Below are 27,320 nucleotides of genomic sequence, written 5' to 3' on the forward strand. Positions count from 1 at the left end.
TTGATGACCACTGCTTTATAGTATAGTTTGAGATCTGGGAGTGCGAAGTCTTCTTCCTTTGCATTTTTTTCATGATTTCCCTGGATATCCTTGATCTTTTGTTCTTTCAAATGAACTTGTTATGGTTTATTTTTTATAATTCAGTAAAAAAGTTTTTTGGTAGTTCAATGGATATGGCACTAAATAAGTAAATCAATTTGGGTAGGACAGCTGGTGAATTCTTAACTTTCCTTGATGAGAATGTGATTTATCAGAAGCTAGAGGAAATGATGAAAACTGTTATTTCTGATTGTAGATCTAACCAAGAAACAACTAGTTGAGTGGGAAAAAATGGAACCTCTAAGAAAAATAATCATGTTCTTTGAAAGTTCATTTAGAAGAAGCCATGTCATTTTAGAGTGACATAATTTGACAGGCACTCAGGGTTCAGAAGAATAAGTTTTCAAAAAATTTGGGAAAAAATATGATCTTATGCTATGAGAGTCTAAAATTTAGCTCGAGGAAGATAGCTATCAAGAAAGCAATTCTGATAACAGTTGTAAATGATTCTGAGGAAAAAGAAAAGATGGAAATATCGAAAGACAATAGTGTGACTGAATAAGGAACTTTGTAGTTAGCTTACGTTTCAAATGGACATGTTAAAAAAAGAGAAGAAAGGGAACATAATAAAGTATTGAAATCAAAAGAGCAGCACAGACTTATGAAATGGTATCAGGAAGACTAAAATCCACTAGGAACTGAGATTTCGGAAAATGCTATGGATGTTAAAAAGGTATTCTTTAGTTCTCCAGGGGACATGATGAAGAAGGCTCACTGTTTAGGATGTATGAAATGGCAATAACAGATGTTTGAAAGAAGGCAGAATTATTCAATACCAATTTTGTTTCTGTTTCCTATCAAGAACCATCCTCAAATTAAAGAGGAATAGGACAAAAGGAGTAAGGAAAGCATTACAATCGCAGTGAAGTAGAAAAGACCAATAGCTCCTACCTGCCCTAAATAAATGCAAGCTTTCAGGCCCAAAGGAATTACATTGCAGGGTATTGCAAGAGCTTGTGAAAGTGATTGCTGAACTGTTAGTGATCCTTTAAAAAATCAGAGGAATTAGAGAGATACCCCAGGACAGGAGATATATAAATATTTCAATTTTTCTAAAGGAGTTGAAGGTAGATTCTGCAAACTTTAAGCTGGTGAGATTAACATTCATTCCTGGAACAATTCTAGAACAGACTACTAAATGCTGTTTTTTGAGCACTTGGAAAGTGAAGAGATTAGAAGCAGGCATGGGTTCATTAAAATCAATATTTCTTTTTTAACAGGGTTAATAAAATGGTAGATAAAGGGAATACTATATAAATCATATACCTGGATTTCAACTGTTAAAGTCCCTCTTAATAGATTATTTTGTGTGCAACGACAATCACCAGATTCATAATGTTAATTAATGGCCTGATGTTGATATGGAATTATCTGGAGCTCTTATAACAATACAGACACCGAGGGAGTTTCTATTAGAGTAAAGCATTAATCCCTGATTCTGTTCTGTTTAACATTTTTATCAGTGACTTGGATAAAAGTACATCACAGGCTTGGATAAAATGAAGGTAGAAAAAATAGCTAATATGTTGGATGATGTATTACAAATCCAAAAAGATCTCAAAAGATGAGAATGATGAAGTAAATTTAATAAGATGAATCTTAACAGGAAAAATTATAAAACTGGGCTTAAATCAATGACATTAAAAATAGTTTGGAGAGATAGAACTAGAGAACCATTGGCATAAAAATGATCTGGGAGTTTTGAGTATTCATTAGTTCAATATGTCACCCAATTGCAATAGCAAGCAAAAAAAACCTACTGTGATCTTAGGTTATATTAATAGATATAGATAGTGCTACTGGACTGTTCTTCAATCCTCAACCAGATCACATGTGGAACATTGTTTAATTCTGGGTCATGCATTTTAGATGGGACTTTTACAAACTAGACAATGTCCAATGACCAACTATTAAGGACATTTGAAGCTCTGTTAATTGAGAATTATTTGATGGAATTGTTTGATTCCAAGTAAATTTGTCATTTTAATAAGATAACAATTTTATAATTCTTTGAGCTGATAGCTCTCCAAAATGGTTAGATCAGTTGACATTTACAATAACTCTGAATAAGTGTTCCCATTTTTCTATATCCCCTCCACCATTTGTCATTTTGTCCTTTCATCATTTTAGTCAATCAGATAGTTATGAGATGATAATTCAGTTGTTTTCATTTGCATTTCTCTAATTGATAATAGTTTAGAGCATTTTTTCATCTTGTGATATATTGCTTTGATTTCTTCATCCAAAAACTGTCTATTCATATCTTTGGGCCATTTATTAACTGGAAATTCTTATTCTTATGTATTTGACAAAATTTTCTATATATTTTAGATGAGACCTCTAATTTTGACTATATTAGTTTTATTTGTACAAAACCTTTTGAATTTAATATATTCATAATTATCCATTCTACATCACTCAACGCTTTCTATCTCTTTTTTATTCATAAATTTTTCTTGTAGCCATAAACCTGATAGGTAATATGTTCCTCATTCTAATTTGCTAATTACATCTCCCTTTATTTTTAAATTTTATTTCATTTTTTATCATTTTTTAACCAATTACATGTATTAACAAATTTCCACATAAGCTTTCTGAAGTTATATGAACTTGTCTCCCTCTCCCCTTTCCTCCTCACTCCCAGAGCTGGCAAGCAATTTGATCTGGATTATACATGTATTATCATGTTAAACATTTCCATATTGCTGACCTTTGTAAGTGAATAATCACGTAAAACCCAAACCTCCAAACATATACCCAAATAAACAAGTCAAAAACCTCATATTTTCGTCTGCATTTCTCGTCCCATCAGATCTTTCTTTGGAGGTGATAGCATTCTTCATAAATCCCACAGAATTGTCCTGGATCATTGCATTGTTTAGAATACCTAATCCAGGCAAGACCTACACAAGGATCAGAATTTATTCAAGAAGAATAAATCGTGTGTGTCCACCTTGGAAGAAATTGGGGAGCTACTATCTTACCAGCGTAGTTTACTATTTTAAGTCTAAAATGCAACTGAATCTTTGCTGCTAAGCCAGTTAGGGATTGAGCCAGAGAATACATATTTTAATTGATGACTATTCCTTGCTTATTGTAACCTGCAGCTCCTCTCTTTCTAACTTGTATCCCTTCCCTAATTTTTTCCCTTCGGATTAGGAGAGAATTTAATAGTCTGCTTCCTGATTTTGCATTTGAACAAATTCTAGAGAGGTTTGGGGATTTCCCAGGGTTGCAAGGCTACTTAGGAGTAAAGCTGGGACTAGAAGCCAACTTTCTTGTCACCTAGCACAATACCATTCCCAACACCCTTCACTGCTCAAAACATCAACACTGACCCTAACAAGTATAACTCATGAGCTTGACCTCTGCCCTCACACCTCCAAATATCTCCCCAACAAACTTCTATTATTAGACATTTATTCCCTTGAATCTTTTTCCCCCTGGCTTTTTGAGACTCACCACAGGGTTGGAAGTACAGCTGTGACTCACAGGGAATCCCATTACTATTGGCATAGAAACTTTGATCCAGTCTATTTCCTATGCGCCCCATGAGACTTAAATGGGCAAACCCACTGCAGTTAAGTATTTCTGAGCACTAGCAATCCATGAGCCTCAGCTTCTCCTGTACTAAGGATCACAGGCAATTGATGAGTTTTTGGTATTCAAGAAATCTTTATTAAAATTAAAATGCCCTCTGGAGAAAGATTGAAGGGTCTTTTCTAAAAATGAAAATGCCCTCCTAAGAGATTATAACTTAAACTTTTATTTGTTCACATCTCTCATTTGACAAGGCATTAAGGACAAGTACTGATTTCTTCCCTCTTCAAGAAGTCCAGGCATAGGGGCAGCTAAGTTGCACAGTGGTTAGAGCACCAGACCTAGAGTCAGAAGGACCTGGGCTCTAATTTGACCTTAGACACTTCCTAGGTATAGGATGCTGGGCAAGTCACTTGACAGTATTTGCCTAGCTCTTTCCCTTTTGTCTTTGAATTATTATTAAGATAGAAAGCAAGGGTTTTATTAAAAGAAAAAAGGAGGTAAGGACATTCTGGACAGGAGAAAGGGACTGTGAAAATAAGAGATGAGAGGATGATTTCTCCTACTTCATCATTATGAGAAACACCAGTACTATATCTCAGCATGGCAGAATTAGTCCAGTAGGTTGTTGGTACCTTCAGGACCTCTTCTTTTAAATTTAGAGTGAAAATTTATGTCCTTCCCAATGGACAACACTCTTTTACTTTGCCACAGGGAAGCAGGGAAAGGGACAACAAGTGCCATTTCTTTGCCTTTGTCTCTCCCCTCCCTTACTTCCCCCCTCCCCTTCCCCACCATCCATCCCATGAAGTCTCCTGAGTTGAGCTCCTGCCAAAGGGGCCAGAACAGACTCTCTCAGAGCTGCCAATTTTCATCTAAATGGGTCCACTGGGCAGAGACCACAAAATTAAATATGCATTTGGGGTGTGTAACATCCGTCTGAATAGAGCCCAAGGGAATCAATCTGGGTCGGAGACATCATTTAATGCACTGAACTACACATGGTTTGCATTTTGCATGGGCTTATTTTTTGTAACACATTGAGGGATTTTTCTTCTTGCAGCAGCTTTCCATCAATGATAGTTTAGAGTATTAATTCCAATTTTATGATGTGTCATCATGTTTCACATTAATTTTATTTTCCCTTAAAATATGATTGTTTTCAAAGAAAATTAAACGAGACTACAAAAATCCATATGCAGAGCTATTTCCTTTAAAAGAATTATGTCTGATAGCAAATCTATAAAAATGATCAAGCAGCAGTATTTCATTAGCTTCATGGCAAGGGGACTTGAGACCATGCTATATGATGATCAATTCAGAGGCAATGTGGTCTCATGGAGAGGGCCTTGGAGTCAGGAAAATCTGGATTCAAATTCTACCTTTATATGTTAGCCATTTATTTTAGGCAAGTCATTAAAAATATCTCTGTGCCTCAGTTTCCTTATCTATAAAATTATGAGGTCAGGCTTGATGGTCTTTAGGGTTCCTTCTATTCCAAATTAATGATCCTATGAACTAGAAATGGATTAGGAGAGTCATACTCATAGCACTCAAAAAAAAAAGATTTTTTTTTCTACTTGGTCCTGGAGAATATGGTAGGAGCAGTAGAATTACAGAAGTAGATTTCATTCAATTATCATTTATTAGGTTCTTACCATGTGTAAGCACTATGCTAAATGCTAGAGGGAGGGAAAGCAAAATACAGTCTCCTTTCTCAAGGAGCGCACATCCTTTTGTGGAAGACAGCTCATATAAAAATAGGCACATACGGGGACAGCTGGGTAGCTCAGTAGATTGAGAGCCAGGCCTAGAGATGGGAGATCCTGGGTTCAAATCAGGCCTCAGACACTTTCCAGCTGTGTGACCCTGGGCAACTCACTTAACTCCCATTGCCTAGCCCTTACCACTCTTCTGCCTTGGAACCAATACACACAGTATTGATTCCAAGACGGAAGGTAAAGGTTTAAAAAAATAGGCACATACAAGATACATGTATACAATGTATTCCCAAAGTCTTAGTATCATTTTTAGCTAAGCTTAAAGTCTGGTAACCTTAGAGGAAAAATTAATAGCTTCTAGAGGGATAAGGAACATCCTCTTGCTGAAATGGGGTCTGAGCTGAGTCTTGAAGGAATTTGGGAATTCTAAGAGATAGAGGAGAAGAAGGGACCAAGTCTGGGGACCAGTCAGTGTAAGGTCCTAGAGTTGGGAGAGGGGATGTATGAACAAATAGACTAGGATTACTGGATTCTAGGGGAGGATTGTGTAAGAAGACTGGAAAGGCAGAAAGGAGGCAGGTTTTAGTTAATGTTAAGTCATAAACAAAGAAGTTGGTATTTTATCCAGAAGGTAATAAGAAGCAACATACTGGGTTGTCTGGAGGTAGGCACAGCTGCCTTAGGAATCAGTGGCTTCTCTGTGACCAGATGCTTTTAAGTGAAGGTTTGGATGATCATTTGTCAGTAATATTATAGTGGGAGCCTCTATTCAGGCCCTATTTTTTTTTATACCTCTCAGGTTTCTTTCAAATCCAACTCTGGAATTCTACAGTTCTAAAACAGCCATTTAAAAAAAAATCTATGCAATTATTTTTTCTTAGTCATTTAAATGGTGTTTAATTAATAACAACCACTATTTATTATGGCAGCATAGCATATTTGTGAAATACTAGGCAGCTGGTTAGATTCAACCTTTGGTTAGTTTCATAAAATTAAAATATTCTCAAGGGATAAATTGGTAGAATCTATGGCAGAATTTCTATTTTGAAAGAAAGACTTCTTTATATTTTGATATTTAACATTACATTTTCACCTCTAAACTGAGGTTAGTTCATGAACAGTTTTTTTTTAATTCCGTTTATATGAAATAATGGGATTATGTTGAAGTAGGATATAATGATTTTTGAAAAAATGTTTCTATTTTAATAAAGGGTGCCAACATGGAAAATCAACTCTCAAAAAGAATAATAATAAAAGAAAATGACCTCCCTCTGCCCCTTTCCCACCTAATCAAATCTTACTGTTTCATTAAAGGATATACATATTTACTATTAATGGTAATTAAAGAACTTCATGAGTCAAATTTTTATGACTACTGACAGCAAAAGATAATGACAACTATACTTTCTATTTAAAAAAAATATAGCTACTGAATGTTGTAGTTAGGAGATGAGAGAGCGGAGAAATAGAACAGCTAGCTGGCAACTTTTGCAGGATGACCTCTGATCTAGGTTCACTGCTTTAGAAACTTGATTTTATCAGTCTTCCCAGAGGTGATCAGGCTCCTAGAAATTGGTTCACAATCAAGATTGACTGATAAATAAGAAGACACACTTATTATTATAAAATGAGAAGTATAACTTAAAAAGGTTGGATCAGAATTGCTGGTTAGTCCACACATGATCTTTCTGGGAGGAAAATCTCCTTAGGAAATGAAATTAATCATTGAACTATAAAATCCAGTAGTTGGAAAGAATCTTGAAGATCTTCTGGTTTAATTAGTGTCAGCATGTCAAGTGGATGAATCTCTGAACTTAGTGTCAGGAAGACCTTTGTTCATATCTTGCTTACTAGCTTATATTTATAATAGTTGTATGACCATGAGGTCATACATTATCTTTAGTTTTAGTTTTCTCAACTGTAAAATAAGAAAGTTGGATAAAATGCCCTCTGAAATCCCTTCCAGCTCTAAATCTATGGCTCTATAATGAATTATCCTTGAAACTTGAATCTCAACTATAACATCTTTATCATATATAGGATTGGGTTATATGGCATCTACTTTCTCTTCCAGATTTAAATTCCCATATATTTTGATTTACAACCAGTGGTTAGCCAGACCTTTTGAAGACTTCTAGTTAAAATTGATCACCTTGTGAAGTAGCTCATTTCATCTTTAGGTGATTCTAATTTTCAGATTCTTATATTCAGCTAGCACCTTCCTTTCCCATTGCTCCTGGTTTTATATTAGTACTTAGTAGAATACATTTAATATAGATATGCATATATATGTATATGTCCATCTTTCATTCCTTTGTTTCTTCTTCCCTCCCTCCTTTCCTTATTCTCCCTCCATCCCTCCCTCCCTTATTCTTCCTTCCTTCCTTCCTTCCTTCCTTCCTTCCTTCCTTCCTTCCTTCCTTCCTTCCTTCCTTCCTTCCTTCCTTCCTTCCTTCCTTCCTCCCTTCCTCCCTTCCTCCCTTCCTCCCTTCCTCCCTTCCTTCCTTGCTTCCTTCCTTCCTTCCTTCCTTCCTTCCTTCCTTCCTTCCTTCCTTCCTTCCTTCCTTCCTTCCTTCCTTCCTTCCCTCCCTCCCTCCTTCTTTTTCTCGATAGCTTTAAAATGTTTGAAGATAGTTTGTTCTAAGTTTTCTCATCTCTAGGCTAAGCATCTCCTATATAGCTTGGTTTCCAGCCCCCCCCCCCCCGCCTTATTATTTTTTTAATGCTAACTTTATTAAATTTCCTAGTCATTTGTGGGATGAAGCAGTTAGCTGTTTCTACGACTCCTTTATTCCTCTTGCTAGATATAGTATAGACAAATTTTTACTCATCTGCTTTAAAGTAAAACATGAAGTGTCACAATGTTAATGTGTATTTTCTAAAGCTTTCTTGTGAAGGAGAGATCAGAGTAAAGTTCTGGACCTTCCAGGTCATTCTAACTGACACAAGACTTTTTTTGTCCTGTATTACTACATGTTTTAAAAATGTTCCTCCAAATCTTGGAGATCTGTGCCTGCAGCTTCTCTTTGTCAGACACTTAATCTTTCTTTTCTGAGTTTATGCTGACTATTGTTTATCCTATTCCAATTCTGTAGGTGTTGCCTCAAACTTTCTCTGATGAGTGTTTCCAGTCTTTTCCCTCCTATTATAGCCCAACTTAAAAGGCTTCTGAGGCTTTCCTAGATCTCCTCTTGAATGTAAGGGATATGCTAGTTAGCTTTTCTCCAATCCATTGGTATGCAGGCCCTGAGCCACAGAAAACACTGCTTCTGTGATTGAATGAGGGGTGGGAAGGAAAAGGGCAGGTGTTTTAATGATATTTCCTCTCTTTCCAAAGGAATTTTGTTGACTTATATATAATAATTCTAGAGCAGGAAGGTACCTTACAGATCATTTAGTCTAACCTCCACATTGCATAGCTGAAGGATCTGAGGTTCAAAGAGGCTATATAGCTTATGAGATCATACAGATAGCAAGAGGCAGGACTACAATTTGAACTCAAGTCCAGGGTCTCTAAGGTCAGAATTCTTTTGACTGTACTGTAAAGCCTACCTATTTCATGCAGCCCACTTAGACTCACTTGCTCCCACACAATGATTTGATCCAGTTGTCTAGTCTCTCCATTCATCATAGTCTCTCCCTTTCCTTGTATAAAGAGAGAGATTTCTGATCCTTTCTCCTGGAAAACTCTCCCCTTCAGCCTGGTTTTCACTCATTGAGCACTGAAAGCTCTAAGACTGCTGACAGTCCCACAATGCTATAACAAAGATTAGTAAAAGCTCTTGGGAAGGCCTGTGAACAGCAGGAATTCTTTGTAAAGCAGGTGCCAGCAGGCACCTCAGAAACTGTGCATGTGCAGTGTTGGCCAATGCAATGCTGCCATTTTCACAAGCCTCACTGGATCCAGAAATGGGAATTTGTCAGTCAACAAGAAACTCTACCCTTGCATCCTCTCATTTGGATAAAAATTGTAAAATGCACCACTTTAATACCAATGAAGTGATTGCAGGTCTAATTTTTGGGCTCCTAACCTCCCTCCAGGCTCTTTGCCAACTTGTAGATGACCAAGAAAGGGAGTTATTTAACTCATTGATGGATGAACTGCTTTGGTCTCCTCCAAGAGCCTGGATTCTGTTGAGGCTGCTTCTAAACCTCAAGGAATAGAAATATAGCCCCAAATTCCTTAAATCTAATTCTGGGGATTATTGGTCATATACATATCATTGAGATTTACATGCATACCAAAAGGATACAGGGATACATACATGTGCTAAACAGCTTTGCCAAGTCATCCAAATCTCAGATGGTTCAGATCTCTAAAGAGAGAAAGAGCACATATTGTTATTCCAGGAAAAATATCACTCTCTGGAAACATAGAAAATAGATTTGAATGTCTTCAACACTTCAACATTGTATTATACTTCATAGGACAAAGGGAGCTTGAGTTTTAAAACAATGCATCAATCTAGTCTAAGCAGACCTTAGGCACCTTTTGTATAGCTTGATCATGAATAAGGAAGATAAGAGTGTATGGAACAGGATTCCTTTGGTGCTCAATGGGGTACAACCATGGATTTTGTCAATCATTCTAGGTTTCTGTCCACCTGTCCCTCTCTGTTACCTTTGGGGAAATAGAACATGGTCTGGTCCAACTGAATCAGATCCCATAGTTGGTAATCTCAACATTGTTCTTGCTAGTATCCTAGAAAATTCCTTGATATCTTTTTAAAAAATCAAATTAAAATTCCACTTCAAATTTTACAAACCCAAATGAAACAAGCATTTCCATTGTACAAAGAAAAAGAAGATTGCATATAAGTGAATTCACAAATCTCTTACATAACAAATCCCACCCACAAGTGAACCTTTCCCATCTTCTGTGCATCACAGAAGGTATCATTTGGGAGATTAACATGTTTATATTAATAAAATCTTTCATGTTTTCACCTTTCAGTTCACTTTCTGGAGGCAACATCCACAGTTTATTCTTCTAGTATTAATTTTGTAGCTGTGTATAATGTTCTCTGCATTCTACTCATTACACTATTCATTGTCTTGTAGAGTACTTTCCAAGTTTTTTTTTTTTTAAGTAGCTTGCTCCTTGCCTCTTATGGCAAATTCCTTGATATCTGGATATTACTTTTTCCAATTCTCCTCTCTCCACTCCTCAATCTAACTAGTTTATTCACCCATTGATTGCATCTCAGAAACATCTATTGTTTTCATCATCTTTTCTTTGGTCTGGGACTTTAATATTTGGTCTATTTCAATTGATTGGATTACAAAGTCTTCCTTGAGTCTCTCAAGATAGAAGCAATCTTTCCTCTAACAGAATGGTGTAGCACTTGCCTTTATCTATGCCTGTGACACTCCACTTCATTCCATATTTAGTCACGTAATATATTGTTTTTCCTCTGTCATGGTAAATTATAAACATCTTAAGATCTGGCACTGTATTTTGAGAACAGATAGGTAGATAACAGCTGGAGTGTAGGGCTTAGATTCAGGAAGGCTCTTGTTCAAATTCTGACTTAGCCAGTTAATAGTTTTGTGGCTCTGGGTAAGTCATTAAAACACTCCCAGTCTCAGTTTCATTGTCTGTAAAATGGGAGTATTAATAGTATCTACCTCCTAGATACTTTTTGTGAGGATCAATTAATATATATGTACTTATATATATATATATATAATACTCGGCAAACCTTAAAGTTCTATTCAAATATTAGATATTGCTATTATCCTCATTATTTTTGTTTCCTCTTATTAGGTAGTATAATTCCACCCTCCACCCCATAGGAGAAGCTTAATAAATGTTAGTTAAAAGGAATGAGTGAAACCAAAATAGTATATACTAAATTAAGATTCCCTACAAGATCAGGACAGAACTCATAGCTACTGCTCTTAATCTAGTTATTCAGATTAATTTGTTATTTCTGGAAAAGGTGATTAGGCTATTAGCAAGCATGTAGAAACTTCCACTGCAACTACAGCCCTATCCACTAAGATTAACCAAGCTGCTGAGTCACATCACTGAGGGTTTGCACAGATTGCCGTGTTCTGTGAATGAGAAAATAGTTCTCACCCTGGAATTAGAGGAAACATTGCTTGAAATGTTATGGCAAAACAAAAGAATCACAAAACAAATCTCCCAACTCTTTTTTTTCCCCAAAAATTAGTCCCTTTTTTTCTCCTAGAAAAATAATTTGGCACAGAAAAGAGACATGCAATGTTGCCCAGCAAGGTGGAAAATACCCCACTAATCCACTTGCTTTTTCTTTCTGATGAAATATGCAAGTTTTAAAAAGGCTGTTAATCTCCTCCTAGTATTGCCAATGCATCTGCGCTTAAAAGGTAGGTGTGAAAATCTTCATATGCTTTATTTGGCATCTCTATGTACTAGGTGTTACCATGAAGTCATCAGACTGATTCCCATAAGCCACATGAGAAAACTGGTGCCATTACTCATTATAGGAGAGGCAGTGGGTATATAGTAGAAAAAGCAAAGTGATTAAAATTAGGAGATACTTTGGGTTTAAATCCTTCCCCTGCCCTTTTTTAGCAGTGTAGTAGATGAATGGTTTTACCTCTCTGAGTCTCAATTTCCCTCCTTGTAAAATATCTATAATCCCGACTTTACTGGGTGATTGTGAAGATCAAATTAGATAAACTGCAAAATGTAAAACAATATATAAATATCAACGATTAATATTTTAAATATATATGTGTAGAAATGTATATATAGACATACATATTTCTTTTTCTCTCTCTATATGACCTACTTTTCCTCAGATGGATTATGGAAAGCAGTCCCATTATTTTATGACAATATTTAAGTTATATGCATACCATAAATATCCATTATATGTGTGTATATGTTTCTATATTAATACACATACAAACATGCATGCATACACATACATACATATACACCCTCACTTCAAAGCTCATTTGCATCTGACTCTTCATTGGTAGAGACTGATTATTCAATGATCCTTGTCAACATATGGGGCAGAGTACTTGGGAGAAAAGAAATCCTGATTTGGTTTCCAGCTTCTAGAGAAAAGATTGGTAGTTGTAAACTCTCTTTAGGTTCTTGAAGGGAGAGGGAAGAACTTGAGAAGAGGATACAAAGAAGAACTGGAAACTCATTAACACCCACATCCCCAGCTCAGATTTATCCCTGGGTCTTTTTCTTCCTTTAGGGATTTGAAATACCTGTTTCTATTTAAAAGCTCTAGAAAGCATTGGAATAAGTGGACCTTTTCTTAATAAAATGATACCTATCTAAATCTAAGAGGAAACATTATATGGAATAGGAGAAATTTAGAGGGTTTTTTTTTTCATTAAGATCAAGGGTAAATTAAGGATGGCCATTATCACCTCTACTATTTAATATAATACTAGAAATGCTAGCTGTAGCAATAAGGAGAATAGGAGGGACCAAGCACAGGCATATTAAAAAACACAAAAACTTTCCCCCTCATTTTTAAATAGATGAGATGATAATTTTCTTTGAAAATTCCATTGTCAGCTCAAACTAAATTGAAATAATGAATCAATTTATCAAATTAGTGGGAAATAAAATAAATTTACACAAATCATCAGGACTTTATATATGACCAACGAAACCCAAAAGGAAGAGTCTAAAGGATAAATCCCATTCAAAATAATTATAGAAGGTATAAAATTCTTGGGATGGTTATCTACCAAAATGCACTTTTAGGAATAAATTATGTATCTGGTTCTTAATTTTCATAGTTTATTAGTTACTTGGATAGAGATAAAGAGAAAAAAAACCTATTCTATCTGGCCATGTGGGTGGTATGAACATGGCCACCATAGCAGCTCCCTCCCCACCATCACATGAGATAGCCCTCTCTTCCTAAACCCCCTCTTTTATTCCTTCCCTTTACACCCAGATAAATTTCAGAATCATTTCCAGATCAAGTGCCTACGTCACCATCACCATGACCCACATTCAGTGATGTGATGTGATTCTAGTAGCTCAGGGACACAGATAGGATACCATGTAAGATCCTGAGAGAGGGTTCCCTTCACACACACTCAAGGATTATATAAATCCAACTCTATGTAATAAACACTTTTTATAGAAATAAAAACACACTTAAATAATTGGATAAACATTAAATTCCCCAAATAATGTTTTATAGTTAAGGAAAAATATTGAAATTCATCTGAAAGAACAAAAGGCGAGGGATCAAATGGGTAATGATGAAAGAAAAAATGGAGGGGCAGGGAAGTGGGCTTAGTGGATAGAGATTCAGACTAAGAGATGGGAGATCCTGGTTCAAATCTGGCCTCAGATATTTCCTAGTTGTGTCAACTTGGGCAAATCACTTAACTCCAGTTGCCTAGATTTTACTGCTCTTCTGCCTTGAAACCAATACTTGGTAGAGAAATATTTTTGATTTTTTTGTTTTGCTTGCATATACCAAATAAATACTTGAGAATTAAAATTTTTCATTTCCTCAATACTTGATTATAGAACATTATAAATTACCTTTTACTTTGCTGCTATACCGTTAGGACCATGGGACCTTTTCCTATGATTTGTAGATGAAATCTTGATGTTGGCTCTCCCATTAGAATATGAGTTTTTCTGACGAGTATAGACCAATTATGGTGAAACTTTTGGAGGGGATGATGTGAGAAATGCCCTCAGGTGTGCATGGAGAAGGGGAGGGGAGCAGATCAGCCTGACTTTCTAGTAATGAACTCTGGCACATGTCTACAGAGAGGGCTCTGAGTGCCCATTCTGGTATACATGCCATAGGTTTCCTCCATGGGCATAGTCATCTTACTTTTCTATTTGTTTTCTTTGGGCTTCTTTAGCATAGCACTTTTTTCACCCATTAATGCATTTATTCATTAATAGAATATTAATTAGAGTCAGAAAGGCTTAGATTTCAATCCTACCACATATGCTTATTAGCAATGTGACCCAGGATGTCACAAACTTTCTGAGTCACACATTTCTTATATATAAAATGAAGCTGGCAATAACATTTACCTCACAGAGTTGTTGTGGGGAGCAAATAAAATAATTTGTTAAAAATGGTCTGAATCCCTTAAGGGGATATATAAATATCACCAATTAGCATTATAATTTTTATTCCACTGTATTCTCAACAGCCTGAAGATCATTCCTTTTGATAGAGAAAACAAAAGCCTAGTTCAAATTGAACAGCTCTGCCTTCTCTTATCCTACCCACCCAGAGAAGCAGATTTGTCCTTTCTTTGATCTTCTCTTTACTTCAACATAGGTACAAAAGCTCCTTTTGTTGTCATTAGCCTTCATTTCAAGCCTCAACTTGGTCTGGACTTTAGCTTTCCTGCCATTTTTACATATTGGTGTCACTCTTTTCTCTTCATCCTCAGGTACGTGTTCTTTCTTCTAACTTCTGTGGGACCTGTTTAAAATATTAGGTAGCCAACAAATTTCCTGTCCATCCACATAATTTACATTTAAAAGCTTACACAATTACACCTGTGTTGTGTAAGCAAACCTAGACAAAACAATAGAAGGGCAAGGCACACAATAATTCAAAGGATTAGAAACAATGGCATTTTGTCAAATAATTTATATAGTTTTCTTTGTTCTATTTTGAAATGTCCATATGTTTGTTTGTCCCCTTGAAATGACACATAATAACATGCTAGAGCCATTCTATCCTTGGACAAGATTACAGTATTTTAAATCCTACTTCAAAAATCCAAATCTGATCCATTAGTTAGTTCCCCATTTTCCCATATATACCTTTCTCTTCTATTATTCTCTATGAATGATAGAACCCAAAAAGTAGACACTGATGGTTCAAAGTCAACTTGGACAGTGATCTCAACTTGGACAGAATGTGCCAGGGATCTTCCCTTGGTGTTTGTTTAGCTTGGCTCCATTGGACAGAACTGAGAGTAAAGCATAGAAGTTGCAAAGAAAACAAATTAGATGCAATGTCAGTAAAAATCTTCTACCAATAAGAAATGTTCAAAAATAGGATAAGCTTCCTTAAGAGTGAGTGGGTTTCTAGTCATTGATGGTCTTCAATTAATCAAACATTTATTAAGTATCTTCTATATGCTAGGCACTGGAGATACTAAAAGAGGCAAAAGACAGTCCTTTCCTTCAAGGAGCTTATGGATTGATGCAAACAAATATATACAAAAGCAAGGTATATGCAGGAAAAATGGGAGATAATTAAGAAAAGGAATCCCCTGGGATTGAGTGGTTAGGAAGAGCTTTCTATAGAAGTTGATATTTTAGTTGGGATTTAAAGGAAACCAGGAAGGTCAGTATTTGGAATGGAGGAGAGCTATAGAAAATACTTAGAGGTGAGATATGGGCTATCTTGTTCTTGGAACAGACAGGAGGCCAGTGTTAGGGGATAGAATACGTGTTGTTGAGGAGTAAGACACAAGAACATTGGAGAGGTAAGGTGGGACTAGATGCTATGAAGGGTTTTGAATGTCAGAGCATTTTGAATTTGAAAGCAACTGAAGTTTATTGACTGGACCTATCTGGATGGGGATCCAGCAAGGCGATAGAAAAGGATCGGTCAGATAGGTAGGAGGAAACCAGGAGAGAGAGGTGGCCCAAAAACCTAGACAGAAGAGAGCATAACGGGGAGGAATGATCAGAAGTATCAAAGGCTACAGAAAGGTCAAGGAGAATGAGGATTGAGAAAAGACCATTGGATTTGGCAACTAAGAGGTTATTAGTAGCTGGAGAAAGCAGTTCAGTGGAATGATAAGGTTGGAAACCAAATGGTAAGGGTTAAGCAGAGAGTGAATTGTGAACAAAGATTGGGATGGATGCTTGTCAGGTAAATATAGTGGGGATCCCTTTTGTCTTTGGACTGGACTAGATGGTCTCTGATGTCATTCCAATTCTAAAATTCTGTGATTCTGTGTGCATCACTTATTTATTTATCCTGTATTGTCTTGTACTGAAAGGCAGTGTGGTATGGTGGATAGAGGAAACAGAAAGACCTAAATTCAATCTGAGTTGTGTGAGTGACCCTGGGCAAGCCATTTAGTCTCAAGAAAGGTCTAACACCATAAGATGCACCACAGTTTCCAACATGGATCAGTGTGGATTTTGTACACAAGAAGTTCTTTAGACTGAGGAAACCATAGGGTCAGAATTTTTTCCTTCCTCAAAATATGACATGATCCTTCCTATGTTTTAAATCCCATCAACTCAGGAATTTTGATTGTACTTAATCTTTGCATATATATTGAGCATAACAACTTAACTGAAAATTGGAGAGTGGGCACATAGTCCTTTTCTCCTGGGCTTCAGAAGCTAAACTATGAAAGAAAATTACAAATAAAATTAATGATATGTAGTCTAATTTGAAAATGAATGAATATTGAAATAATACTCACTGTGGATATATTTTAAGGTCTTAAGTAGTTTTAATTGCCCTACTTGTTCTGTGGTTATATCTAAGGCTATTGTATATTTTTCCCTTAAATGCATACCAAGTATTGTGAACACTTTGGTTTAGATGTGTCAGACTAACAGTAAAAGAGCAAATATCCCCACCCTACCCCTTCAAAAAAAAAAAAGTGACTAGTGCTGGGCCTGGAGTCATGAAGACTCATCTTTTGGAGTCTTCAAATCTAGCTTCAGACACTTACTAGCTGTATGACCCTGGGCAAGTCACTTAATTCTATTTGCCTGAGTATCTTCATCTGTAAAATGAGCTAGAGAAGGAAATGGCAAACTACTCCAGTATCTTTGCCAAGAAACCCCCAAATGGGGTCATGAATGACTAAAAATGGCTGAAAAACAAATATATGCCAGGTTCTCTGTTAAATGCTTTACAACTATCTCATTTGATCCAAACCTGGGAGGTAGGTACTGTAATTATTTCCTTTTTATAGTTGAGGAAATTGAGAAAAAATTGAATTTAGTTGACTTGTCCACATATTCTAAGTGGTAGTAAGTGTCTGAAATTAGATTTGAACTTAGGTTTTCTTTTCTCCAAGACCAGTACTCTATCCACTGTACTATCTTGCTGCCCCAAGCATTTATCTTCTGTTAGATTATGGAGGATATCAAGTTTTTATGTGTAATTCTGGGCACCACATTGTGTCTTGTTAGATATTTGGTAGATGTTAAATTTTTGCAACTGCTAACATATTGCTATTTATATTATTTCTCTTTACAATCTGCATTGCTTGATACGTCCATTTTCCATTACATTTGACTAATCTTTTGCACACATGATCATTCTTTTCTATTGGTCTATAAACCATTTGATCCAGAATTTTTTTTTTATTCTGATTATCTTGTCTTCTGATCCTTCCCTTCCATCTTAGAATCAATACTTGTATTGACTATAAGGTAGAAGGACCATAACAGCTAGGCAATGAGGATTAAGTGAGTTGCCCAGTATCACATAGCTAGGAATTTCTGAAGCCATATTTGAATACAGGACCTCCCATCTCCAGGCTTGACTCTATCCACTGAGCCACCCAAATGCCTCCTTCTTATTCTTTTTTGATGAAAATGTGAATCTTTTTAGAACTGCCTTAGGATAATGCATTTCAATAGCAGTAAGTGGGTTTTTATGTGAATACTTTCTAAATCTATATTCTATTTTGAATTTTCAATAAGTGTATTTTACATAGGGGTTATTTTCCCTAAATATATTCTTCCCATGAAACAATTTGTAATTCTGGGAAAAGATCAAGGCATTTTGTTTTCATTGGAAGAATAGAACTTGATGGCATCCATGTACGTCAACTGATTTATATGATGTTTTGGAATGACTGCCTTGTTTATATAAAAGCCATATTCAGTTCAATTCTAAAATGGCAATAATGGATTTAAGGCTAACAAACATTAAAGTACCTTTCTGGAATATGGCCTATTTTATATTAATTCCTCTAGACATTATTGGGGTAGCGGTGCACTTTAAATAGGGAATATATCTATATTTTTTTTTCATGGGCTCATTGAATACTCTAGTGTTGTCCCTAGGCTTAACGCTGTTTTATATGCTGGCAGTATGTGACTAAGCCATGAATAAAGAACTAAGGTAAAGGTTTTATGATAATTCATGAAAGGGGTAGAAATGTTTTGGCACTTTTGGAGTGCTCATTCAATAGTTGCTGTATCTAGAATAAGTTGCTGAATATATCCCTGGGGCTTTTTAGTGAACTGTTTTTATTTCTTATCTAATATACTATGTTCTAGAAAATGTTTATTAATTTTTTGAGCAATAAACTTGTAAATACCCTATGTAAAATACATAAACACATAACTAGTTGTTTTAATTTTTTTTGGTAATAGCCAAAGTGCTTCTGCTTAAGGAACATCAGTTCAGTGTAGTGAGCTATCACGATTTCAGGGGACTCATGATGAAATGAACTAATCATCTTCTGATTGAGGTGACGGACATAGGTTATGGTTTTGTTTGTCTATACATATTTTAACATGGATTATGTTTTTCTCTCTTTTCCATTGGGAGTGTGGGAGGTTGGAGTGAGAGAAAGTAGATTTTCATTGTTGGGAAGAAATACAGTTTCTTTAAAAAAAAAGAAAGACTTGCTTAGGTTTTCATCAGAGAAGCTGGTTAAATTATTTAATATTGTTATTTTGCAAAATAATTTTTCTCATTTTTCAACAGAGCTCAGATGGGAATAGTTCTAGGGAGAGTAGCTATTCTATTATTCTTTTGCATTAAATATTCTGCAGATTTGTGGCATATTCCTGGCACATATTTAGTGCTTAAATTTATTGACTGACTATTGCACAAGATGCTAAAATAAGTGTTTTATAGCTGAATATTATATTAGAATATGTTTGTCTTCTTCCAGTTAACTAAATATAGCTTTTGTATAATCCCAGTAGCAGATGGAATGATGAAGATGACACATAACTCATCTTGTTCCTGCATGTCTTTGATTTCTTTTGTTATATTTCTGTATTTTGAATGCTTTGGGGTCCATAAAACTTGGATATCATCAATTATCAATCAATCATCATTATTATCACTTTGCTTTTGCTCATAATTTTTGATGGGGTTCAGATAGGATTGTCTAATCCTGGATCAAATTGCTATAGTGCTATTATTCCTTCAGATGAAATGGTCTTTTTACATTTACTCACATTGATTCAACAACTGCTTTTTGTAATTGAATAAAAGCATTAGGATTTAAGCTCATCCTCTATAAGCTCACCAAAAATATTCTTGGGCAACTAAGTGGATCAGTGGATTGAGAGCCAGGCCTAGAGGTAGGAGGACCTGGGTTCAAATCTGACCTCAGACACTTCTAGCTGTGTGACTCTTGGCAAATGACTTAACCCCCATTGCCTAGCCCTCACTGCTCTTCTGTCTTGGAACCCATAACCAATATTGATTCTAAGAGAGAAGGGAAGGATTTAAAAAAAAAGAAAGCATGTTTGATACCATTCCAATAGCACATAGGGCTATATAGTATGTGCACCTTATCCTGTTCCAACAAGCCTTTGATCCTTTCTGTTAAATTACATCTATATTTTGCTAACTTTTATTTCAGGTAGGTCAGAAATATGTCATTTGTTACAGAAACATGAATTTTTAAGATCCTTTGCAGTTTTATTTTGAATCATGTTATGTCCAGCCAATTATAGGCAGTGACCAGCGTATAATGTGATAATATAGCTTGGATCCAGTACAATTTATTGGTCAAGTTCTTCAATATATTTTGAGGTTTGTATTTGGAACGAGAGGCTTTGCTTTCTGTTGGTCCACAGAGGGTAACACGCTTATGATCTGTAATTCTAGCAAGCATCAAGCCCTCACAGAGCTGAATCTTGTGCCTGTGTTCTGCCAGAATCAGTCCAGCAATTTCCAAGGATCCACTGGACAACCCCCATCACACAGCATTGAATTGAGTTGAATTCTCCATGGATTCGATTAGGTGGGAAACATTTTCCAGGTAAAAGTGCAAACTATTCACACCATTTCTGGGCTGAGCTTTGTGTATCTGCCCATTAGGCTGCTGATGGGTGTTGCTGCACAGCTGTTGTTCCTTTATCCTGGCAACAGATATCTGAATGCTGATGCCTGGAAATGTCTCCTGACTTTGACACGCTCCCAACTTGAGCTTTGAAAATTGGATTGAAAGGCATGTCAATTATATAAGATGCTGTGGTGGACAGTTTTCCGCTCAAAAATGCCTGTGGAATTTTAATACCAAAGAATGGGATTCTATTTATGGTTTCCATTAGTATAATTAAATGTTAATAGAAGGGTCTTGGTTTTTCTGGCAGTTGCTAAGCCAATGAGTCTTCTTTGGTCACACAAATAATGCTTTTAATTATTGGTCCTTATTCTTTTCCTTTTGAGGCAGGCTGTCCCTAGCCTGTTCCACTCTCCTACATTGCCCTACCTCACCTGATCCATTCTTGTAGTGAACTCTAAAGATTTATAAAATGAATGCAATAAAGCTTTTCATTCGGCAGTAGTGTTCCATTTAAAAAAATCATACCATATCTCATGAGAAAGAGAGGATTTGGGGAGGACTCCATAAAATCATCATTCAAGGATATATTCAAGCATTTTACATAAATAGTCATATAATGAAGATTTTTTATTACTTTGGGAAGCATGTTAATTGCAGTAGTGTAATGCTCTCTGAAATCAGGAGAATAGTGGTGTAATATGATACATAGCAAGCAATTGTTGATTGATATTTTTCATGTTATCGATTCAACCTATACTCTCTTTTTATTGGTCATGCATCTTTTGTTGTCTCTCCTCCTCCTCTTGGACATCTCCTACTTCTTTCCTCTTCTCCAATAACAGTAGTTGGTTTTAACTTAAGATTATCTTTGATAAATAAGATTGTAGGACCCTAGATTTAGGACTGGAAAAAACCTTGGAGTTCATATAATTCAACCCTTTCATTTTACTGAGGAATGTATGATGATGAAACAGGTACACAAAATGTAAATACCTTGCCCAAGGTCACTTAGGTAATGTGTCAGAGTTAAGATTTGAACCTAGGATCTCTGACTCTAAATTTGAAATCCTTTCTAATGTAGTACAAGGCATATGTTGTGACTAGTAAGGCACTGTAAATTTAATTAGATGGGGAAACTGAGTTTGTACAATTTTATATGACCTAGTTTGTAAGCTGTGAAGAATAGGGTTGTATCTTTAGATTTTTCCTTTGCAGCCAATTGGATTGAATCTCATCTAATTTGACTTTGATGACATCTAGGGAAAGTCGGACCTACCTACCTTTTCCAGCAGCTTTCATAGATTCTTTGCTTTCTTTGTTTAATAAAGAAAAGATAAGGGCAACTAAGTGACACAATAGATAGAGGACAAGGATTGAAATCAGGCAGGTTCATCTTCTTGAATTCACTTCCAACCTCAGATACTTCCTAGTTCTGTGAATCTGGGCAAGTCACTTAACTCCAGTTGCCTAGCCCTTACTGCCTTTCTGCCTTGGAACCAAAACTTAGCATCAATTATAGGAGAGAAGGTAAGTCTTTTTTAAAAAGATGATAGCTTAATTCTTTCAAATACAGCTTACAGAGGTATATATCAATTACTGAGAAATATTTTCATAATAAATATTGTGAACTAACCACTGGGTCATCTTCCAAAGTGTATCCATTAGTTCATAGATTTGTAGAGGACTTTAGCAGAAGTGGTAGCTATTAAAGATTTCTTGAGGTAAGGTTCTAATGTACATGGTGTCACCATTTCCCAAGGTCCCCTTTTCAAATCTGCCAGGGATTTTGGCTGTAGAGGTGGTGGAGGATATGTTCTGCTCATGACTTAAAATTTCTTTCTGGTCCTGTAAAACTTCAAGAGAAATACAAGGCTGAGTAATTCAGGGTTATTTTGTGGACTTCTAGTATCTTCAGATCCAACTGGGTTCCTTAGTTCATTAAGGGTCTACATAGTCATGGAGATCAAATCTGAATATTCTGTAACAATTGTGAACCCAAGCACATCCCTTTGTTTCCCAGATCTGAATCATAGAAGTAGTCTCTGGGTCTTTCATAGCTTCTTTTGGCTAGTAAAGTATAGTTGCCATGCCTTTCACCATTTGGTATAGGCAATTGTACTTTATGGAAGCCCTAAGCTTAACCTCTCACTGGGCAATATTCCAGAATGTTTAGTAATCATATTAAACCCTTGGACATTGGGATTGAAGGAGAGACCTCAACCTGTGTTGGGGAAATAGAGACCTCAGGTGAGATGCTGAGGAAAGCTAGTAGTGGATGAAGGATCAATAAGTATTGTGTGGGGCTGAAAAGGATTTTTCTTGCCAAATAAGCTGAGTCTAGTAGTTTCTATTTGTTTGAGGTGAAGAAGAGCTATCAATACTCTCTAAATTTTGGTGCCCTAGGGAAAATTCCAGGCAGCTACACTCATTATCTGAATGATACATTTTTTTTCTTCTCTTAAACTAGACCTATGATGTTACTGACACAGAGAATTCCCTCTACTCACACAGAGTTTGACTCTCTGTGACATAAGTGTATCAGGAAGCTCTGAAACCCTGAGAAATTATCACTTACCTAGAGTCAGGTAGCCTGAAATAAAGTATCAGAGACAGAACCTGAATCCAGGTTTTCCTGATGCCAAGGTATATTCTTTAAATCCCCATCTCTACTGGATTTATCTTAGAACTCCACATCTCCCTCTCCCTTGGATCCATTATTATCTTGATAGATCGTTATCTAGCTTCCAATATCTTCTCAAGGTCTTTGAGACTTTACCATCTGCCTCGTCACCTTCTCCAACAAAATCTAAACCAGGCCTTTCCAAAAAATGGGAACTGAACTTGCTTCTCTGTGTTGTCTTCTCTAGGAGTGTGATCTCCCTGAGGGCAGAGACTAATTCTCTCTTCTATTTGTATACCCTGTCTCTGCATATAGTAATCACGTGGCAAATGCATTTCCATTCTATTTGATACCATTTAATTCAATTATGTCATAATTCCTCTCTACAATCACCAACCACTAACTCTAGTTCAGGTAAAATTCTGACAAATGGCATTGAAAAATATGTCCAACATTAAACCAACATTCCCTGCATTAGGACTTTGGCCTACCTAAGTGCAACAATAAAGGGAAATACTCATAAAAGACATGATATTAATATTCTATATGGATTTTCAGACTGAAATGGATTGGATAAGTTCACAAATGTGGAATTTTCAAAACATAAATGGGACCATTGACAGCTTTAGTTTTAATACTAGCAGAAAATCAAAATCCAGCTAACTTTCTAAATGTTTGTTTTCTTAACATACTTAAAAGAAAGTCTTTCTTTCCATCTGCTTATGTATAACCCATTCTGACATGTTTTTAGGAACACTCATCTCAGATGCCCCATCTGTTATCCCTGAGGTCAAATTTCTTTTCACCTCTCAGTTCTCCAGATGGACTGACAGAAAGAGGTACACAGAAATGACAAATGGTTCCCAGGAATTACCAGGAGTTAAATGGGGGTGAAAATGGGTTGGTCATGGGTCACCTGAGGTTATATTTGGGTGTCTATTGGTTTCTCTAATCTTGCTCAAATCATTAGACTTCCTAAGTTATGAAAATGTTTAGGTCATCAGATTTTGCACAGATGTCTAGAGTTTGATCCCTTTAGAGCTCTTGATTTTCCTAATAAATTCTGGTGTATTGAACTGTACAGACAAATGCTAGGCAGAAATGGGATTAAAAAAACTCACTCAGAAAAGCTGTAAGGAAAGGAATTCAATTTGAGTAACCTAGGCTTATGAAATGTAGTCCTTCATGTCGCCATTGGTCTATCCCCATATCTCCCTCAACCATAAATAACTTATTGATTAGAAAATAATTCAGTTGCTTCTCTGTAGGAATTTGGAATTATTTATTTGTTTATTTAATTTTTGGTGATTTAAAACTTTTTATTTAATTAATTAATTTAGAATATTTTTTCATGATTGCACGATTCATATTCTTTCCCTTCTCTCCTTCCACTCTCCCGCCCCATGAGCTATGTGGATTTAAAGGAAAGGTCCACTTATTTTTTAGTTAAACCTATTTGTTGTTCATTCTTCATTTTTTAAGAAATTCAGTGACATTATAGAGTGATGTCTTGATTTCTATATGAATTCGATTTAAGTGAGACAGCGTTGCACAAAGCCATTAGCCTCATTTTTCTAGCATCAAAGTTTAGTGGCAAGGTAAATCAAGATGACTGGTGATGGACCAGAATACAGTGGATAACTTTGGCATCTTCCATATCTAGCCAAGCTCTAAGAGCTCCATTGAGACTGCTTCTGGTATCTTCACAGCTGTTGGAACAAGTTATTTTTCACCTCTTTGGGGTAGACATTCTCCTATATTGCCTCTGGGTTTGAGGTCTGTCAGACTGATAAACCTAGGTAGGCATTCAAAGAACTAATAAAACAAAAACTGAAGCAATTAATCTTAAACATTAAAAGAATAATAGACTCATTTCTTAGAATTACAGAATTTAAGAGGAAGAGACCTCAGAAGTGTAAAGATTAAAATTTAGGGGAGATGGGGAGACTGAGGCATCTGAGGCAGGTAGAAATTAGTTTCTCTCTGCAAGGAGTACTATATTTTTTAGAGGTTTATTAAAGGTTAAAGATTAAAGAATATACAAGTAAGAAACATGTGCCTAGGCCAGAGGCCTAGACAAAATAACCTCACATCACGCAAGAGACCGCCTGCTCCAAACTGGAAGTCCAAAAAGAGCCAAGAGCCCCCTCAAAAGTCTTTGAATCAGTTTAAATACCTTCTCGATCTCGGCCCAGGTGAGATTACAAGGCATTCTGGGGAAGTGGAGCAAAGGCTCGTGGGGATTGTAGTCCTGTATTCGAGTCTATTTTTTACAGAAGCCATTTATTTCCTATGTATAAATAGGTATTTTATTTCTCTGTGGTCATGGAAAGGATCAGAAATTTAACTATGAATTCTGGACATCATAGTTGTGGACAAATAGTAGTTTTCTTTCCACCATGGAAACTCTGAACCAGTAATGACTGTAAGAGTATGAGCAGTGAGGCTTACTTCTGTGATGTTGGGAGAATTTGAACTGAGCATTGTAGGAGCAGTAGGAGCAATTTGCTATGGAAGACTCAGGAGATACTGCAGAGTTCTGAGGAGATTCAGATCTGGAGCAGCAGGTATTTGAATTTGGAGAGTAGCACTGACAGCAACTTGGAGTCAATGGCAGTAGGGAAGACAGAAGCCTTTTTAGGAGACTATAATGTAATTTCAGAGACTAGCATCCTGGCATTGATAGTTTGTCTGCAAGGGGAACCCAAGTGTTTACTCATTAGGAAAAAAAAAAAACTCACGAGGATGGTTGGAATAAATTGAAATTACTGGCGTTTTTTTGACATGTGTAAAAGAATGGGGAGGGATAATTCCCCTCCTCCCTTTCCCAATGCTACTGGCAAGCATTTTATATTTCTTTATTTCTTTATGTTATTTCTAATCAGGGAGGGGTAGTATCTCTGGTATGGAGGGCTTGTAGTACTCTCCTAGGGCAGCTCTCCAGCCTCTGACCCTCACCTGACACCCAGCTCTCACTTGTGGCTCCCAGTAGCTGCTAGCATGTGGCAGCGGCCACACCCCGGGCAACGGCTTTGACAGGCCGGCTAAACCTTGTGAGGGTAGCCATCGGGTCATCATGGACCCCTGGTGAACCAGGGCTTTGCTCACCCAGCATGTGAAGACTGTTTTGGCCGAACAGGCGGAAGAAACCAATAAGAAGGTTCAACGGCTGAGATGGCGACACAGCAAAGCACTGTGGAGTGCTTAGGGCGTGTTGGAGCACAAAAGACAGCACGGCCATCCATGCAGCTGAGGAAGTCTCCAGGTGTAACAATTTTTCGTGCCACTGGACCCAGGCTTCCAACGCCGAGAGTGGGACTGTCTCAGTGCATCGACCCTTCCACTTAAATCTCCTTCACTCGCAAGTGTCTTTGTGCACACTCATCTATACACCATAGATGAAAACGCACAAAGACAATCGTCATCCTCGGTTACTGAGAGACTACTACTATACTATAATTCCTGATTTGTTACATATAAAATAGACTGAACCATTTACCTCTAGGCTACGGAATAAGTCAGATTCTGATGGCTTAGACTGGAAGCTTCTCAAGGAAGCTCTAGCCTCCAGAGTAAGGAGTAGAGTTGGAGGCACGTGCCAACTTTCTGGGCTCATCTAGTGCTGTGTTGGTGAACCTATGCTTGCTAGAGTGTGCCAGAAGGGGCTGCTCCATTCCCCCTCTCCATTGTACATTTCTCACATCACCTACTCTCCTGTCCAGCAATCCAATGGGAGAGCTTCCTCTCTCCCCTGTCTGGGGTATGGCAAGGTCTCACATGTGGTGTGAGGATTGCAGTTTGGGCACTCAGTCTCCAAAAGGTTTGCCATCACCAATCTAGTGGGATGTGTAAAGTGTAGTAGGGGGGAAATGGCCATGCTGTAGGGCCAACAACCTAAATTCAAAAGAATGAGAGTTACTCTCTCACCAATAAAGACAAATCCTGTCTTCTCAGTGCAATCTGTTGGTTATCTACCTACCTACCTACCTACCTATCTATCTATCTATCCATCCATCCATCTATCTATCCATCCATGTATGTATGTATCTATCTATCTCTATCCGTACATACACAAGACACATCTATATCTATACTCACCCTACATAATCATCTATATATACAATATGTATGTATATGATACATATACACATATTTATATCTTATTCAGTCATTTCAGTTGTATCCAACTCTTCATGACACCATTTCCTTCTCCAGCTCATTTTATAGATAAGAAAACTGAGACGAACAGGGTCAAGTGATTTGCCAAGGACTACACAGCTAGTAAGAGTCCAAGTTCATATTTGAACTCAGGGAGAGGTTTCTTCCTAACTCTAGACCTGGCACTATGACACTTAATTGCC

Source organism: Monodelphis domestica, chromosome 2, assembly GCF_027887165.1.
Source record: "Monodelphis domestica isolate mMonDom1 chromosome 2, mMonDom1.pri, whole genome shotgun sequence".
NCBI lineage: Eukaryota > Metazoa > Chordata > Mammalia > Didelphimorphia > Didelphidae > Monodelphis > Monodelphis domestica.